This window comes from Arachis duranensis, chromosome 3, assembly GCF_000817695.3.
Source record: "Arachis duranensis cultivar V14167 chromosome 3, aradu.V14167.gnm2.J7QH, whole genome shotgun sequence".
Taxonomy (NCBI): Eukaryota; Viridiplantae; Streptophyta; class Magnoliopsida; order Fabales; family Fabaceae; genus Arachis; species Arachis duranensis.
Genome location: NC_029774.3, coordinates 23,241,919 through 23,252,172, shown reverse-complemented (window position 1 = coordinate 23,252,172; position 10,254 = coordinate 23,241,919). Strand labels below are relative to the sequence as shown.

General features: G+C 36.4%; 1 pseudogene; it reads right to left on the bottom strand.

Annotated features, from left to right (window-relative positions):
- The window catches only part of LOC107478192 (vacuolar protein-sorting-associated protein 33 homolog), a 10,883-nt pseudogene extending 1,294 nt beyond the window's left edge, over positions 1–9,589 (bottom strand).
- Between the last annotated feature and the right edge of the window lie 665 nt (positions 9,590–10,254).

Genomic DNA, 10,254 nt, shown 5'->3' with positions numbered 1-10,254 from the left:
ATTTATGGAGATTGATGTAAACCCATACTTGGCTATGCCGGTTGAAACCCCTGATAAAGAGTCAAATGATGGGCTATTTGAGAATGCACCCTGTAAAAGCAACCAAGCAAGCCAAACTTTAAGTATAAATAAAAAGAGAGGTTAAGGTAAGTGGAGTATACAAGTGATGTGACTAATATGAACAGGATAAGTGAAATATTGCTGGAACAGTTATAAGATTTTCAGCTGGCCAATTATAGCATGCACCGATATTATGATTTAGACAACTTAGCAAGTACTAACCCTCTTTGTTTCCAGGTGAGGTCCAGGTAGCAGCTTCAAAATTTCTTCAACAGGACGCCTGAGAGACCAATTATCACATTTAATATTGCATGAGTTGCTTTAAAACTAAGCTCACAATCAAATTATCTTTTTGAATAAATGTATTGTGTTTAAATGAAAATCTGGAACTAAAGGCTAAGATAATTTGATTAGCATGGAAATTGCTATTTATAATAATACAATATAGTCTTCCAATTTGAAATAAGTTAAGAAACTGAACAATATTGGAACTCAACAGAGAGCACAACTATAAAGTAGTATGTACTAATAATAACAATAACATCATTGGAACCTTGCTTATAAATGAAACTTGCAGCTCTATAAACTTTTGTCTTTAAATTTTATATATGATCATGTTAGATAAATAATTAATTTCCATGCTCAATAATAGCTATGAAGAGGGCCTTTAGTATTGAAATTTCAAACTTACCATCCAGATCGAATGGCATGCTGGATCAGACGAATGCTAAGTGGTGCATATCCAGAGAAGACATAAGAGATATCATTGGGGTTGTAATGGGGGGAAATCACTTAAAAATTAGTAGGAATACAAGAGTGCAACAAGTAGATAATTGCAAAACAGCATTTTATTAATAAAGTAATGATGATGTAAATGAATCCCATGAAAGATTTTGCAAGAAATACCATGTATTATATACACTAAGACAAATTCAAACATTAACACCATCAGTAATTGCTACTGAGAAGTGAATATAACAGAGGAATACTTGTGGTGCAGCCACAAAAGATGAGCAATTAAAAATAAGTAGTAATAAATAAATAAATAAAAATTAAATTAAAAAAAGAGCACGTACTTTGGGAACATCAATGTTGCAACAATTAACCTTTAATGAGGTGATAGTGAGATGCTTATTTCTGTATTTATTACCATTTCATAATGTCTAATAACTGCCCTACCCCAAATTCCACCGGGAAAAGAAATTATTTTAGTTGTGTTGTATACATACTCATTAACACATTTCTAAAGAAGAATCCATAACTTTCTAATCTGTGGCTGTATAACTTAAACAAAAAAGATTAATTTTGAAATACTATTGGTGTCAAATGTTTTGCATTGCCAATCAAAACCACATCTCATTATATGCATGACTTGAGGGGTAGTTATTGTAAAGTCAAAACAACTTGCAAGACAATTACTTCTGGGACAATTGTTGCAAGAGTCAAAATGCTTCTAGCACTTTTACACTAACATGCATCAAACTCCTAATCAAAATTGGAAAAACACAATAAAGGTGTCCAAGTATCACATTATGTAGAAGAAAATTACTTGGCTGTATCAGTGTCTTCAACCACAAGCTGCAGAGCACGTTTTATGGTAAGCCAGTTGCTCCTTGACTCCTAAGAGGATCAAATGCAAAATAAGCATTAGTTAAAAATATGTCCACAAATATAATAAAAAAAAATTAAAAAAACCCAGAGACCCATTTGAGCTTGCAAGTAAACAACTAGTTCATGATACCTGCTTTTTAAAGAGCCCAGCTTTCTCTAAATTATTTAGGGTTGTTATGTGCTCAAATCCATAGCTATGTAATAGTTCTCTCCTAAAAATGGAAGTTACAAACATATGGGACAACAATGAGTACCACAAAATAAGATTTCTTGGTATAATGCAGACAAGCAAGAATGGAGAAATATTACAAGTAACCTAGTTTCTATAGAGTAAGAAAAGGAAAGTAAAAGAAGAAAAGATCCATGGTCATTCAAGCTTGCCTTAAGTAGTCAAAATGCTTCTTTGGCAACCCAGAATTAGTAACGGAAAATAGGATTAGAAGGCGCAGGACCGTCGTCAAAGGCTCCTGCTTGTGGATCAACTCTTCAATATAGTCAAAGCATCTGCATAAATTAGCAACTAAAGTTTCACATCTTAAAAACATAAGCTATGTACAAGCAGAAATCTCTAAAGCACAATGCATCACCAGTTAGCAAACTCCAAACATTGACCAGATTAATTGACAATAAAATGCCATCCAAATACTTTAAGGACGTCTGCATGCAACATCAACTCACATGTCATAACTCTGAGACTCAACAATTGTATGTTCCATATCAAGCTGCCCCAGAAATGAAGGCTTTGATGTGAATGTTGTCAGATGCTGAGCGAGATTTATGTGTCTCTGGAAAAATAATTTCAAGCATATTATGTTTTGATAACTCTAAGAATCTAGTTAATGAAGTCAATGTCAAAATGAACAAGTTCTTACAGTGATTTCTGGCAATGAGTTCAGCTTTTTCACGAAGTCCTTCAACTCGGAAACTGATTGTGACTGGATATTATGGAAAGCAATATATTAGAATGCCTTTGGCGATCCATCTTAATATAAATAGTTAAAAAAACATGTTTAGTCTTCTCAAAGTTTAAATACTTGAACATATGCAGTTAACTATTTTATTATTCTTAGGTTGCAATAATGAGCATGCATACAACTGGGACAGCTTGAAGGATTTGATCTCCAAGGTAAAGTATGCAATAGGATTCCAGTCGATTCGATAAATAATTTCACATAAAAATTTGGTTTTGAAACAGTTTGTTTTCTTGCAAAATTAATTGGAAAAGCAACATCCAAGTATAGGACATCAACTTACAGTAGTCGTCATCTCAGTGTAGTCTTGCTTCATGGATGTAGCTTTTTGACGCAAAATCTGCAATACTGCAGACAGCAACTAAGAAACTAGAACTACAAGGGAACCATAGATGGTCTATCTAAATAACCTTTTCACTCCTCTATGTGTGTCTGTGTGTGAGAGAGAGAGAGAGAGAGAGAGAGAGAGAGAAATTAGTCAAGATAAATATAAAATCAACCTGGACAACAACTTCAAAGTTGAGATCCCGTATCTCCTTGAAGAGCTTGTCACTAACACAGGACAGGAAAGCAAATTTCAAGATATATAAAGAGCAAATCGTAAATAAAAGATAACAGGTATGATGCAAGTAAAGCATCTCAAACCTCATAGATAAGAGAGTTAACATCCATCAACATTGCATCATTAATAGAAGGTAGAAACTATAAGAGGAAGTCAAAAAAGTAACCTACATTGAATTAAGTGGAACTTTAGTTTTTTTCCCCTCTTGCTGAAGTCCCATAATAGACGCATCAAGCTCTATAGAACCATTCTTGATATTCAAAAACTGCAGTATACAAATGCAATAAGATAGAAAAAAGGTAAAGCCACATTTCAACTCTTTCCATATGCTGAAATTATATATTTCTGAAAACAAAATCATGGCACCAGAATAAGCCATGAAGGCTACATAACGCTCCAAAACTACTTATCCAAATAACTAAAGCAGGTATTGGAAAGTTTTGGTATTCATACTTACAATATTAAAATTCAGAAAGAAATGAAAGGAAGGAATATACTAAGCAGACCAAACTTGATTAGGAGATATTCTCATATTCTTAGGAGAAAAGACCGATCATCAAATAACAAGCAATAAAATATACTATGCAATATGTATCCTTTCATAAATATGTAGGCTGCTTCTGCATTAACTTGCCTCATCAAGTAATCCTTCATATGTTAATTGAGAACACAAAGGAGTAACCATATCCACCTGCATTCATTGTGCACCCAATTTCAGTGATAAGTTTTGAGGATGTCAATTGTATCCAGTAAATGGAACGGAAGGACATACCTCTCTATCTAAAAGGATTAGTGTGTTTATCTCTGACATAACCATCTATATACAAATATCAAACAATCAGAGGACTGTACGACGTATTTAAATAAGCTTTGAAAACTCTCACTGTGTGTATGAGTTTTATTCTTTATGGGGTATCTTTTGGCTGTTTTACTGTTGCCAGTTATCTTGAAGAAAGAAAGGGAAAAAAACAGAGTAGAGCATGATTACGTCAGATGAGTTGACTGGTTCCTCAGCCTGCATTCGGTTAAGGATGTCTGCAACACGCACAGATGCTTTTCCTTTTGCCCTCAGATTTGGTATCACTCCAAAAGAGAACTGCAAAATTAAATAATAAAACACAACAACGAAACAATTTTAAGAAAGAGGACAAGCAGATCGATGATATTATATCAAAAAGGGAATTCTATTTGTATTTGATTATCTCCTATCAGTTTGATGATAATTGTTCTGAGTCCAAAACTTCCCTGCTAACAAATTTGACAACATTATGTATTCAAAACTACAACCTCAAGTTTGTGAATTGCTTTTGCAATATGCCAAAGCGAGCTTGTATCACCATCAACTTGGCACTCCTACCATAGATGAGAAGGCAAACAAGGATAAGTAATTGTTCAAAGCAAATATTAAATGGAAGACAATTTCAAAGATGATAAATTATAACTCATAGGGACAACAATACCAAATTAACTCAATAAATATATCAGGAAGAGCAGAAATGGTAATATCCAACAACATACTTTGTAAGCAAGGTCAAGCTCAAATGATAGTACATCCTCATCCATTGGTACAATATACAAGGGATACTCCCCGATTGTAACCATGTTATGTAATTTCTCTTCCTCAAGAACCTGTTCACAAGAAAATATAATTATTTTGTATGGTAGGACAAGTATACTAGTACAACATACTCAAGTTAAGGGAAAACACACTTTCTCACAAACAACAGTGCGGCGGGGAACAAAATAAACATGATATTCTCTTTGTAGTCCTTTCGATTCGTCATGGTGAATATTAGAACATATATGTCGCATCAAATTAGGCTGAGATCGCACGAGGTAGACCACTTTGGTGCAGTCAGTTTGAATGTGGTCAGCTGAAAGATGCCGTAATTCAACTCCATGCTCCTATTTCACCAGTTCAACACAACCTCTCAGTATACAATAAAACTATCCAATCATCTAAATAACAAACTACTACTTATAAAAAAATTCCAACTATCTTCCATGGGCAAGAATGATTTTTCTGAAATCTAATACAATAAATATGTTCCGTGTAAAAATTGAATAGAAGCAAAAGACAGAAAATTTAATTACCTTGAGTAACGAAGTCTGTATGATGAGAGAGAGAGTCCCCTAGCTTCGGATCGATAACCAAACACTTCTTCCCTCGAATCTAAAACAAGAACGACCACAAGCAATTTACAAAGTCAGTTTGATTTTTGAGTGCCATCACAACGAATTGCACTCAAAACCAAAAAAGGACAAACAAATTGGTGGGAATTGAGAAACAATTACGTTCTTGAGGATGTTGATGAGCTCCTTTTGGGATTGTTCCCTGAAATATAACCATATAAATTAAAAATTTAGAATTGTTATCAAATAATACTTTTAAAAGAGGTATACCTGATTGAAATGAGATTGATGGGGGCATTGTCCAGGTTGGGAATCTGAGCCATTGTAATTGGAATGAAATTAGCGGTTCAAAGAGAGTTTCAATCAAAGCGCATCTCACGCTAACGTACACCCGCAGATCAATCACTGATAACGCTACTCAACACTAAGCTACTTTAGCCTGAACTGAGAATCCTGTAATAAAATGTAACAACTTCACCAAAGCTACTTACTTCTGCCAACCCAACCTATAACATGGAGTACAGAAAAAAAAAAATTAAAAAAAAATGTATACCCTTCAACTTTAATTTATGTGTTTTTAGTCCTATTAGATGCAACAGCATTCAAATTCTCACACACATACAAAGCCTTAACTCAAAGAACAACCACAGCAAGTGACTTGGAAAGAAAATGTAAACACCCAAACAGTCACAAGCATACAGAACATCTGAATATTATTATAGCAAACATAATAATAAAATAGCTCTTTAATGCGTCTCCGAAAATATCCCAAATCAAGAAAACTACATAATCTGATCCACTTGATTAAAAAAGCTACATATATTAGAAAAATTAAGAATCAACTAAGAGAAAAAGAAAATGAAGGCCTGGTTCATTTGATTCAATTGCCTGAGATGAAGAATCAAACAGGGCTGAGAAGCTGAAGAATCAAACAGGGCTGAGAAGCTGAGAGTTTAAATGTTAAACCTCAATATTCAAATAACATGACTCCATTATTGTTATTATTACACCCTTCTAATGTCACAAACTCAATATATATTATAGTCCGTTGACACTTGTGTATTCACAACTTGGCCTCATCATTCTGATTCATACCTTAAGTAGAAGAAAAAGTCCCAATCAGCTTTCGTTACAATTTTATCTAGAGAGTTGGGGTTTTAGTTCGGAGTTCATGCCAATGATAATGCCATAGGCAGTGCAAATTTTTACAAAGTTCATCACAATGATTAACAACAACAAAAAGCACTGAAGGAACACTCAGTAATATAGGCAGTGCAAATTTTAACAAAGCTCATCACAATGATTAACAACAACAAAAAGCACTAAAAGAACAATGAATCAGTAACATAGGCAGTGCAAACTTAAAATTTAAAAGATATCAATTTAAATTTTATCATCAAATACAATCAGTGAGCAAAGCCAATCAATCAAGCACTGACTGAGCATTCTGTTCTGATTCTGTGACTGGGAAGCAACAAATTCAGCAACAAGCAACAAATTCAACAAATCCTAGTGTAAAGTCCCGATTTACGGCAAAAAGGCAAATTTATTGATTACCAATTCAGCAACATGCAGAAATACAGGGAGAAGGAAAATCTGGAAAAGAGAGAACAAAACCAAAACATTAACCAATAATCACAAAACACTAAACCTTCACCCAGCAATTACAAACAAAGCCAGCAATTACAAACATTAGCACATCATAAAACATTCCAAAACACTAAACCTTCACCCAGCAACAACAAACAAAGCCATCAGTAAATTTGAACAAAACCATAATCAGAATTCAGAAAAATCAATGTCCAATCTTATTATTTATAAGCATATTCAAAAAGGACGGATACTCACAAATTTAGCATGATTTTGAAGTAGAATAAGGATGAGGGCAGATGAAATCAGTGGTAACATGATGGCAAGGGACGACAGAGGCAGCAACAGAGGTAGCAGCACTGGCGGCCATCTTCGAGCTCAAACACGGCGGAAGCAGCAAAGGCTTCACCCTTCGCGCGCCTCCTCCCAAGACCTCCACCCCTTCTTTCCCCTTCGCAACGCGACGCGACGGCAGAGGAGAGTGGAGCATATGCGACGCGACGGCAGAGACGAGCTGCGACGACGCTGAAACAGTAGGGACGACGGTTGGACCAGATTCGACGGCGGCGGTGACACAGCTTGAAGAGGAGAGTGATGGAGGCTAGGGTTTGAGCAGACGAAGACCAGCGAGGTAGCGAATGACGGCGAGCTCGAGGAAGACGCACCGATTTCCGAATGAGGGAGAAGAGCGGACGATCAGACGAAAACAAGGTGGTGCTTGAGAGCAACGAACGGCGACGCTGAGCCCTGTGGTGGTGGGGGATCTAGGGTTGTGTTTTGGGGAGAAAGATTGACGAATGGCTCAAGGGGCAGATGCTAAGGAGACCTGGCATTTCATTTTCTAACATAAGGAAACGGCGCCGTTTTTTCAAAACCGGCCGGGTCCCGGTTCGGTCCGACCGACCGGTTCTCGGCCGGTTCAGCGGTTTGAAAACGGTTTTGATTCTGACGGTTTTTGATATTGAACCAAACCGTTAAAGGTACCGGTTCGCGGTTAAACCGATCGGACCGGCCGGTCCGGCCCGGTTTTCAGAACCTTGCTTTATACACATACCAAATCATGTGTTTATCATATTCACAAAAATGTCTGATTCAACCAAACAAATATCTCAAAAATGAACACAAAATGAATTATAATGAAACTGAATAAATGCCCTCTCCCTTAATAACTACCTCAGAAAGTGGCTGATTCCAACAATAAAAAAAAACATGCATAAATATAATGCTCTCGAGTGTTGTTATCACTTGAAACACTTGAAAAGTACCAAATGTATATGTATTACTTAGAAAAACATGCATTATCCAGTAAATTATAACAATGTTTCACTAGCCTTAATTCTATGAAGTTTCTCATGAACTAGATGTTTAGCACATAAAGTAAGATAAGAAATGTGACTACAAGTGCAGAAACAGAATATAACAAGAGGCGGGGTAGATCTTCATAGCTAGGACAGATAATTTCAAAGGCATATAATATATAGGACACACAGTATGAAGACGAATGGGTTTGTCTCCTCTTAGGGCAGCCTTTGGCAAGTTGCACTTTAGAGCATAAAGTACATCATCTAAAAGATAGAAGAACTACTGACATAACTACCTTAAAATAAGTAATTTTGCAGTTGCAATCTTCCCTCTAAATTGTAAGAGCAGCTCCACCATTCCAACATCAGATACAAGGCATGCCAAGTGAAGCACACTTCATCCAGCAACAAACATTATAAAACAAGCATAAAGTAACCACACTAAACCTGAAATCAATAAAGATAAACAAAAATAAAAAAATTTCAATAATGATTTGATTTCTAATTTTTGCAACAGACCATGAGCAAATATGAACAAAAAAATTAGGAGCCATCTGCAACTGGTGAACCAGTAAAACACTATCAGAGCCATTGAGCAATTAGAAAACACTAAAACAGAATAAAAGAGTAAGTATTAGGTGTTCTGGTTGATACAAATGATATAACAGAGTAAGTTTATTTTAATACACATGATTTAACAGAGTAACAGAGCAATCAGAAGTTCAAAACCATATACAAATTTGCAAATTTGTAAATTTTCAACCATCAGCAACCAGCAAATTCAAGAGTACAAGACAGATCTATCAACAACAGGAAATTACAATTTACAAAACATTCAGAACCAAACTTCAAACCAAGACCGAAGAAGAAGAATTGAAGAAAAATGGAACAAAAATTGAAGAAGAATACCGAAGAAGAAGACCGAAGAACAACAATTTCGGAACTTCAAACCAAGAAGACCGAGCCCTCAGTGAAGATGAAGAGGAGAAGCCACTAACCTGGGTTCCATGCCGAGAAGCCAGTGAAGATGAAGAGGACATGCCGAGCAACTGGGTTCTGGACACGGGGAAGAGGAAGAAGCAGCGGCGCTGAGGACCTGGGGACGGCGGCGGCGTTGACGACCTGGGACCGGCGGCGGCGAAGAAGGGCTAGGGTTCCCTTTGCTTCAGAGTTCAGAGTTCTCCAATCCAGGGTGTGAGTGAGTGACGAATGAATTGGGGGAATAAGGGTTGGTTCACACTTCACGCCTTCACGGATCTGTTTCGTTTTTTTTTTTTTTACAAATAGAAAACGACGTCGCTTTATTCGAACCGGTCGATTACCGGTCCGGTCCAACCGACCGGTTCTCAGCCGGTTCGACGATTTTTGTACGGTTTTTCTTCTAACGGTTTTGGATAATGGACCAGACCGTTTATAGTGCTGGTTCCCGGTTAAACCGGTTTGACCGGCCGGTCCGATTTTCAGAACATTGGTCCACACGGGGATAAAAATGATCACAAACTCAAATCCTATGGAAGAAAAGATAAATACCTTGCTGAGAAGAGTTCATCAATTGAAAAGAAGAGAATGGTTCTTGCTGTTCAAGCTTATTCATAAGGAGAGAAACACGGTAGCCGATCAGCCTGCAAAGTGAGCGGTTGAGAACAATCGCGATCTCACAGTCTGGGAGTTCTCTCCGGCTATGGTGGTGACTGAGATCAGCTTTTTTTTTTTGGTATTCAACTGACATCAGCTTTGATGCCATGGCACTTGTCTTTGTTGGAAATGTTTGTAATATTTTGGGCCTCTTTAGTCTGGGCTTCTAGCCCATTCCTCCAACCAAAATGAAACAAAAATAAACGACCATGTCTTTACAAGCATAGCATAAAAGGCCCTTTCCCAAGCATAAATATCTATTGATCCAAATTAGTCATTCCGGTAAATTTTTTTTATTCTTAAATTCGATACCGTAGAAATAAAGAAAAAAAGCTCTTAAAAGTTATTAGTTCTTTGTTATTTTAAATCATATATATATATATATTAGATA